Genomic DNA, 9,762 nt, shown 5'->3' on the forward strand with positions numbered 1-9,762 from the left:
CATCTTCTCAGGCCCTTTGATTGAAAGCTGATGCCTGTTAATAAAACCCCATATAAAATTAAAGAAGACCCCAAGGTGCATTTTAAATCTGTGCATTTATTCTGAAATTCTTGATACTTTACGTAGATTTCTCTGTCTACTTAAAAGCTCTAAAATGCCACAAAATAACTTCCTAATTTTTGTGGTAACTGATTGTTGCATGTCAAAATGTGCAATACAGCTATTGGCAAATTTGGTCCTGAGATCCTTCCCAACATATTTTACTCCCACATTCTATTTGTGAATCCTGAAGTTTTGAGAAGTTACTTATGTACCTCTAAAAGTTTAAATATTATTTATTTCCAGCATAAAATGATTGTAGGAAATTAATTTCTGCTGAATCCTTGACTCATGACTTAATATACCACTCCATGTCTTTTTTCTGTAATAAATATTTGTGGATACAATTTATATTAAAATGCACACCTATTAAATACACCCATACACCTTCACAAAGGTGTAGTACAACACCAGAACTGAGGCTGTTCACTCTTGATGATTCTAAAAATGAACAGAAAATTTCAGTCCCACTCATCAGTTTTTAGCACTTTCTCACTCTGATTGGTGTTACATGTGTAGGGCTACCACAGACAAAGCATCAGATAGACAGGCACCTGCCACTGAACCTGCTACTGCAGTCATCCAAGCAGGTGGGTCCATCCATCTGGGGCAGGCTGCTGCTGAGCTGTCTGCAGGCTCTGTCTCACTAGTTTTGCACCTGGGTCAGTCTGCTGTGCCTCCATCCCCCACATCAGTACTCTGGTCACTCCCTTCCAACTGCTGGAAGAGGGAGACAGAGGGTGTGTTGTAACAGTGGCTCAGAGGAACTTGCAGGCAGACTTAAATGCCCAGGAGAGATACCTGTGAGTGTTCAGGCCAAAAATCTATGTGCCAAAGTGACATAGACTCTAATTTCCCAAGGTGATAACTTTGGCTCCAATTGCTCTTCCAAGTGCTGCTCATTCTCCTCCTTAGCCTGGCATCCCATTGAGCCAGTAAGTTACCCTGACACAGCTGCTGAGGTACCTGCACTATGTCAGGTCAGTAAAACCAGTTGTAAAATAATCCTCTGGGATAGCATCTTAAGGATCCTTAGGATGTAGCTCCTGGAAGGCTCCCAAAAGCCTGCATGTAATGATTCCAGCCAAGGCACTGCTGTTCAGGGCCCTGTACCTGGAAGGTACTATCAGGAAGAACTAATCAAGCACAAGAGCTCCTTCTAAAATTTCTAAGCCAGGTTAGAGAGGGTAATTTAGCTATGAAATTGGTCCAGGAAAATAGTCCCCTGGTTGCCTCACCTTAGGTTTCTCTAAAGAACAAGCTTAGCGCAATTGAAAGAACCTCTTTTCAGCAACACTGAGCCTAGGAATGGGGGAGAGGAGGAGGGGGTTATAATTTTTTTTACTTATATTCAAGCTAAATGTTCAAATTGTATTTCTTTAATAATCTCATAATAAAACAGAAATCTTACATAAACAATTTGAACAACTATGACATAGGGAACAATGGCTGATGTGTTATGTATATAATGCACAGCAGACTTGGGCAACTGCTTAATTCTAATTTCCTTTCTCATCCCTGTAGCCTGTTTTTTTATTTTTACAGTAACATTTGTATTTTTTTACTGATTTTGCTAGCTTAATATTTTCTGATGACATAAGTTGTAGTTAATAAAGTGATAGTCAGAAGCTCTTGAGTAATCTGCCCAAGGCATTTAGCAATAATTTGCTTGTTCTGTGACCTAATAATCATTTTACCTTCAGGGTACAATGAAACAGAAGTGCTAATTCAGTAGTGTTAAAGAAAGACTAATTATACTGAGGACACATCCTCTTCTGAGCTTAGTCACTTGTGACCTATTGTGAAGGTACCAGAGAAGATCCAGGCATTCTCCTGTGCTGAATTATTCATGGGCTTATCTGCTTCAAAGGGCTGATGGAAGCATTGTTCATATGGTTCTACTCATCATCTGGCTACACTCAGCTCAGCATAATTTAAGAAGTATTCAAGTCATGAACGTCCAGATAGGGAAACATAGATTCATATTTTATGGGATCTTCATCTGGTTTTCAAAAAAGTCAATCCATTTCTGTATAAATGAGACACAATGTGTGAGAAAACAGTGAGAGGGAAAATCTCATGAGCAAATGTGTCAATGGCTTATCATCAGAGGCTGCACTAAGATGAAATTACCTGTTCAGCTAGAAAGGGAGCCCAAAATCTCCCCTAAGTTCATCACCTATAAATGTCTAAAAGTCCTTTTATTTCATGAACCATTTATTGTCATCATTGCAGGAATCCAAAATGTCTTCTGAAAATTTGATTTTTGTATTAAAAAAAGGTAAAATGTACCAGCGTTCAAGCAGAAAGTCTCTAAGTTGTATCAGCAGCAAAACAGGATTCCTTCACATACTGTTACATCCAGTGCACAGCAGGTCGTACTTGAGACACTAGAAGGAAATTCAGTCTCTGTGTACATTCAGTTCTTGGCTCAAAAGCTGACCCAGATAGGTATGGTACAATTTTGCGTTACATTAAGGGATGTGAGTGCCCATAAAAAAAATTTCAGATGGTACCAAACAGTCATAACATAATAACACACTTAAATGCTATTTGTCTTGGATAAAGCTAAAAGCAAGAATGACGAGGAATGCTCTGTTTTATGGCACTGTGTTTAAGCCACCCAGACTCAATTATTCAACTTTATTCCCTGTGAAAATTGAAGCATAAGAAAGAAATCTTTATTCCCCTATGTATAATAAATCATTGTGTAGGGCTTTCTGTGTAAAACCAACTAAGGTATTTAAGGCCTTGACCATGCAAAATGATTTAAATCTAGTGAGTTGCTTCAGGTTTTTATACACACTTTATTTTTGAACAGGATAAAAAGTACCGGGCATATGCAGGCTCTACAATCTAAACCTGTTAACACATTGCACACAAGCAGTTTACTGATCTTGGGCATCACACTGTTTTCTTACCAGAAGCAGCCTGAAATGAGAGCCAGGCAAGAGGGATGGTCTGTTCCTCTCAAACCTCACATGCTGCCTAGAACTGCTACAACGAAGAAGCCATAATTTTAACATATGCACAAACGTTTTTTAAAATGTGCTATCTCAGAGAGATAAAACTACAGAGCCAGTCTGAATAGAGCTCCAAATTGAATGGAAAACCAGAAATGTTTACTCTACTAGAACTGTTTTCTAGCTCAGATAAATTGAATTGGAAATGTGGAGGCAGAGGAGGAGGACCTAGCCCCAGTGGCTGCATATGTCTGTACATATATATGTATAATATTTATATCACAGTACTAGATTTACAACACATTGGGCTGATATGTTCTAAAACAACCCTTATGTTTAAAAATGAGCTAAATTCTTTAGCAGATGAAATCATACAAATTCAGCTGTCTCAATGTCACCCTGCTTATATGTTCCAAATATAAGCATTTGTATTTATTATTGCTCAAGGGGAAAAAAAAGGAAATCTCAAAAAAATAAGGGACTTTTGCTAGGTGTTGATGTGGCTACATATGCACCAATCCGGCAAGTCAGTACATACCAGTTGTACTTCTCTCTCTGAGCTCACTTGCACTTCACTGTGAAAACCTTAAAACTCTTTCTCATTCATGTGTTTGTTTAGTTTTGAATTGGTCCTATTAACAGAATCTCTGTTAGCCTCATAATGAAACAAGGCACTCACTAAGAAAAACAGTAGAGGGTTTCTCTATGAAATTTCAGAGCAATGGAAAGAGTGGTATTGCATAAAGGAGCTGCTTTCAAATGGTGAGGGAGGAGAGCAGCTGCTTCCTTATGCATACCACTCTCATGAACAAAGGTGATTTATAGGGAGAGCAATAAAGGAGCTTGCAGCAGAAACTAAAGCAAGCAATGGAGACCTCATTGCTCATCAGGTTTTGTCCACTGTCAAGGTGGACTAATGCCCCTCCATTTAGATTCAGTCACGTCAGAGTAACAAGTCAGGGTTACATCTTTGTATTTTGATGGCACTCTATTGCAAATAAACATCACAAACTTGAATACTATTGCATTGTATCACATACAAAGCTGAGGCTCTGCCACTAGCACAAAGGTGGGGCCAGGGAATAATAGGGGTCAAAATAGAAATCCAGAGATACATTGTTCATGGCTCAATGAGGGAATAAATATCCCCTTCTTTTGAAGCATCCATGTTGGATTTTGCCAGGCGCACATTCACCTGAGACTATAGGTTACACAGAGGTTACTCTTCTTTCTCTAAAGAGCAACACAGCAAGTGATCACAAGATGCAGGATGCTGCCTCAGCTCTGTAGTCCCCCCACTTAAATTAGAACTCTGTGTGTAGGAAGAAAACATGATGGACAAAATCCCAAGTGAAAGTAAAGACTGACCTAATTCAACATCTTTTAGTGCAAAATGTATTGAATATCTAGTTAGCATCAATATTCACCCCTATTATGAAAACCACAATGAAGATTCTTCAGGAAAATATCTATGTACAAGGATAATAATAAAGCTTCATATCAAGAATTCTTGTGTATGGAAACAGATCCAGTAGATCTGACTTGCAATCCAAAGGGTTCCATGATTAGATATCTTCTGTAGTTTCATTTGATCTGCTTACGAATTTACATTCCTTACATATTTTTCTTAGATTAATGCTCTGCAGCTGGAAGCTTATCTATCCATCTGTTTCTGTACCTACAGAATTAACTTTATGGCCAGAAAGTGCCAAGCCCTGCACATTTAGTGCAAAGGTAATGGAAGGCACACTAATACTTCCACTGTCCACACTGGATATTTGACTACTACTGCCAAAACACTTCTGACATTTGTCTCGCTGTCTCCCACATGCTTACAATTGTGACATTCCTCCTTCCAGCACTGACCCTCTCTTTAGCTGTCATGAGTACATTCAGCATGCCATTGGTACCTCATATGGCTCTTTTTGTCGCTGTGTTGTAGCACTTTATAGCTGGCCACTGCAGTGTCTTTGGACAATAGTCAATCATGTCTCTAGATTGCAGATGTTTCAGTACCTGCTCTACTCCTGTATTTCTTCACCCTAATGGTTGCATTGGCATTTTGGAATAGGTCTATTTGGTCTCTGTGTCCAGACAATAGCTCTTCTTTGAGCACACTGAAGAGGCTTCCCAGCCTTTCTCTGTTTTCCTACAAGGAAACAAGGGCCTGTGGGTGAGGTGGAGGAGACTCATGGTCCCTCCTGGCAGAGAGGTGCAGTGCACACTAGGGACCAGATCAGGCCATGCCACAGAGAGCATCACAGTGTAGGTAACATCTTCCAGTACCATTAAAGCACATACTCAGCTCCCTGTATTCCCCAGTTTCCCCCTGGTGCATGTGCTTCTTGCAGGAGCCCTACAGAGCATCTCTCCATGATTTTTCTGTCTCTTTTCTGTCTCAGTCCTCTCACTGCATGTTCAGTCCTGCAAATGCAAAACATAAGTGAGCTCTGAGGACAAGTGAGTCGCTCTGATCATCTTTTCAGCTTCACTTCTGTGAAGAATTGAACAGCTGTATTTTGTTTGCTTTGTTAGAAGATTATATTTTTCCAAATATAGGAAAGTTTTCATGAATGAAAACTTGTGAAAAGCTGCAGATGCATAAAAATTTGTTGTTCTTGACAATACATAGAAAATAGAAACCACATCGAATAACTCAGCTGACCAGTGAGGCTAAGGAGATTGTTAGCTCTCTGTGGTGATTACTCTAAGGAATGGTTGTTGTGAGCAACCTAAGCAGTTCACCGAGTTATGTCCATCAAGACGATGCCTTCTCCAAAAAAACAGCTGAAAGAAAAGCCCCAAAAGCCAATCAGTGAAGAAAAAATATCTGGCTATCTGCAATTAAAAAAAAAAATCTCACAAGTACATTTCCTTTCTAGGCAGGCTGATCTTCCCTGACTGGAACATTCTGCCAGCCAATGCCTGTTCAAAACATAGCAAATGGACTTCATTCCTTGAGCCTTGACTTGCTTATTTGAGCTGCAGCTAAGAAGGCATTTCTAAAAATAATGCAAATAAACAAGCATTAGTATTATTATTATTATTATAATTATTGCTACTATTGTTGTTGGTGTTGCTGTTGTAATCACCATCACTATCATTATTGTTACTATATAACAGCAATATCATTGCTATTAAACAAACTGCTATTTCTTTCTATCTCCATAGTTTTTAAGAGCTACAGGCATGGATTAGCACTACACTGTACCAGATTTAGCCAGTCAAGCAAAGTGCACAGGGATAACCTCCTAGTTTATGGTCCTGTTTACACCTGTGCCCAGCTCTGTAGGAAAGGGGTGTAGGGGGGATGTCTGACTTTCACGCTTGATTCCCTGAAGAAACAATAATTTTGTATTTGACCTAAAAATCAAAGGGACGGTAAATACTAGTGAATGGATCAAGAATGATTTTCACATGAAAATCTCTCTGTAAATACTTCCCAGTGATGAAGAGACCAGTATTTCAAAATGTCTGCTCTGACAACTCTTAATAAATTACAAAATGGCTGAACTACCCAAAGCTGCCAGTACCAACCTGTACACTTACAGCAGAAAATGTTTTATTGCCAGGCAAATGCTTGCTTCTGTGGTTGTATTTATGCAAGAGGCCACAGCACCTTGTGAGAAGTAAATCACCCGTGTCTATACCAGTCCTTTCTCCATCTTCCCTGAAAAGAAATCAGGGCACCAGGTGCTGTGTCAGCCTCTGCCAAGCTAAGTGTTTGGAGTTACCCAGCACCAAAGTTAAGCTGAATGATTCATATGATATGAGAAAACTGTGATGATGAAGCCTTTTCCAAGAGGTCCTTCATCTTATGCCATCAGCTGTAGTCTAGGCCCAGGCATAAGTCCTTCCCTGTAGTCTGAGGTTTCACTGTGAAACAAGGGATGTCACTCACATACCTCCTGGCAGATTATATTTTCACTGCAGGTGATTGCCTGTCAAACTGCTGAATTTACAGAGCTACCAGTGAAACCTCCGTCAATTTCCTCGTGATTGCAGTGATGTTTCCTGTTGCAAATGCCACATTCTTAAAATGTGAGCTTTGTTGTCCCTGTTTCCTGAATTTACCTTAGCCATTCTGCGCAATTTTACACTTAAGGACGTGAAAAAATGAAGCAGTTGGCCACATGACATGTTGTAATGCAGGCCTATGGTTAATAATACACTAAACTTCAAAGTCTCTCACTTCAGACTTAGGCATACATGTGGATAGTTTCTGAAGAAAAGCTTACTAATTCCTGTAAATTGTGAATCTGTCTTAGAAATATAGACTGATATAGTAGTTCAGGTTCAAAGGATCTCTGGAGCTCTCCAGTCCAACCAACTGCTCAGAGCAGGGTTGTGCTCAGTCAGCTCTTGAAAAGCTCAATAATTTTTCTCATATTACATATTTGTATGCAATTCTGCTGCTACTGTGAGGCTGCATATTGACAGCATGTGGCAAAGATCTATAGCCAAAGAAGTTGAGAGTATCAATCAATAAAGATAGAATATTATCCTTCTCATCCTGAATCCTGTCACAACATGGGACAGTTAATAAGCATAGCCAGAAACACACAGCATATTCTTGTTATCAAGAGCAGGAAAATAATTGGGAACTGGGAAAATTATGACTGTCATGAAAAGAGTGGTTTAGGTCACTTAGAGAATCATCATCAAAGATATTAACAAAAGCAGGTTTAATACAAATTTAAGAAAGTGTGACAAAGTCTGATGGCAAGATTCACTCTATTGTTACTACGTGGATGAAACATACAAAGGAAAAAATATTACAGTCAGTTCTGAATGGTTTACACAGAGACTATAGATGCTAAAGGGTAAGGACACAAAGAGGTAAGGGAGACCCTCCCACTGAGGCACAAGGGTCAGAGATAGCCCTCTTGCTTTCCAAACTCCTGTTCAAGATTAGGTGTGGCTAGGTCCAATCCTAGTCTCAGACTTGGACAATGGCATATATTGAAAGGATTTAGCAGCACTTTATCATTTACTTTGATGTTTACAAAATTATTCAATAGAATTTACTACAGTTACTACAGGGACTTAACTATAGTTTAAGACAGCAACATACAGTATATGTTGTACAGGGTGCCTAAATTGATTCACACACAAACACACAAAGATACTAAGATGTCCATATGTAAATGTACAAAGGCATACCAGCAAAAAGTTCCCCTCAAGTTCAGAGAAGTACTCATGTTGAATGCCTTGGAATTTCTCAATATTCAAGTGCTGAGCCTCAAGGAGTGGAGTATCAGCCCAGACCCCACCATCAGCTTTTGGATAGTTCTGAGTATTGCAAAATTGAGAATTTTCAAGCTCTTAGAGGCATCCCACTCAGACAGAGATGCTAGCACAACCTGCTGTGGTCCAGTAGAACTCAACGGACCTAACATAGGACCACTGTTTATAGGATCACAAGATGATTGACTTTAGTCACCTGTCAACCTCCATCCTGGCCATAATTCAAGATGGTAACTACTGTAGATTTTTTTCAAGTCCAGTAACAGTGGTATTATTCCTCTTGTTCTACGATTCAGTCAAATAATGTTCTAACGCTCTCTGCAGGTGACTGAATATCTCTTGTCCCCCTCCTTAGCTGGGCAACCAAAGTTCCTGGTATGGACAGTGCTGCTCCTACCTTGGTCATGCAAGATTTTCTGATAAGCTTAAGGAAAACTTCAGGAACCATCACTTCATGGCCCCAAGATGTCCCTGAGTCTCACTTGCCTCTAATACATCATCATCCTGACACTTTACTACTTCATGTCTTAAGCCACAATAAATGCTTATTGTGTTCATAGCCTTAAAGTACTATGGAAATGCATTACTACTGATAAACTCTGGGGCAAAGACAGATTTCATCATAAAATAAAAACAGAGCCATAACATCAAGAAAAATCTGAAAGAAAGCACAGAGGGAAACAGATATCTTCTACCTTAGTATCCTCGCCTGTCTTTTCAAGTCACAGAAGTTAGGAGGTGTGTACTTGACTCCACCTCATAGAATATGCACTAGCAACAAAATAATTTCTTTATTAAATTATGAGAATTTATGCTTCTGTACAGAATGCTTCAATAATATACACCACCAGCTCAGAGACTGTGACCAGGATACATAACACACTCCTCTCTCATCTTTACAATAACTTTAAGGCTCTTCCCTGAAGCTCTTAATAAAGTAGAACAGGCTCATATGGCTAATTTCTTTAGCATTTGTCAGTGGATATTTATTTATGGGAGGCAGCTGTCACACTCAAAACATACTAGGCATTTCCTCCACAAGAGAGAAACAGCCAGTGTGTACAGAAGAACCTGCCTTTCTCTTTCATCTGTGTTCAGACCCTTAGGCAAGCAGTCAGCCTGATATGCATCTTACATAACAACTGGGCAGCAGTGGGTGTTTAGTTAGCAACTAGTGATAAGGTACAGAGGTGAAATCACCTACTTTACTCAAGAACGTCTACCTATAAAAAGACATTTAATTTCATTCTTTACAGTGGTCCCTCTGGACATTTTCATTTTCAACTTTAGTTTTTATGATGTCTTTCATCCTAAAAGATCTCCAAAGACACACCCAGCTGCATAAATAGCTTCATCGTGGTATGCAGCTCTTAAATGACATGTACAAGTTACATGACTGCTCAAGGCAGCGAGTGGTATCTTGTAATAATTACTACTAGAATTTGATCAAGCA

The sequence above is a fragment of the Camarhynchus parvulus genome, chromosome 5, assembly GCF_901933205.1.
Source record: "Camarhynchus parvulus chromosome 5, STF_HiC, whole genome shotgun sequence".
Classification (NCBI taxonomy): domain Eukaryota; kingdom Metazoa; phylum Chordata; class Aves; order Passeriformes; family Thraupidae; genus Camarhynchus; species Camarhynchus parvulus.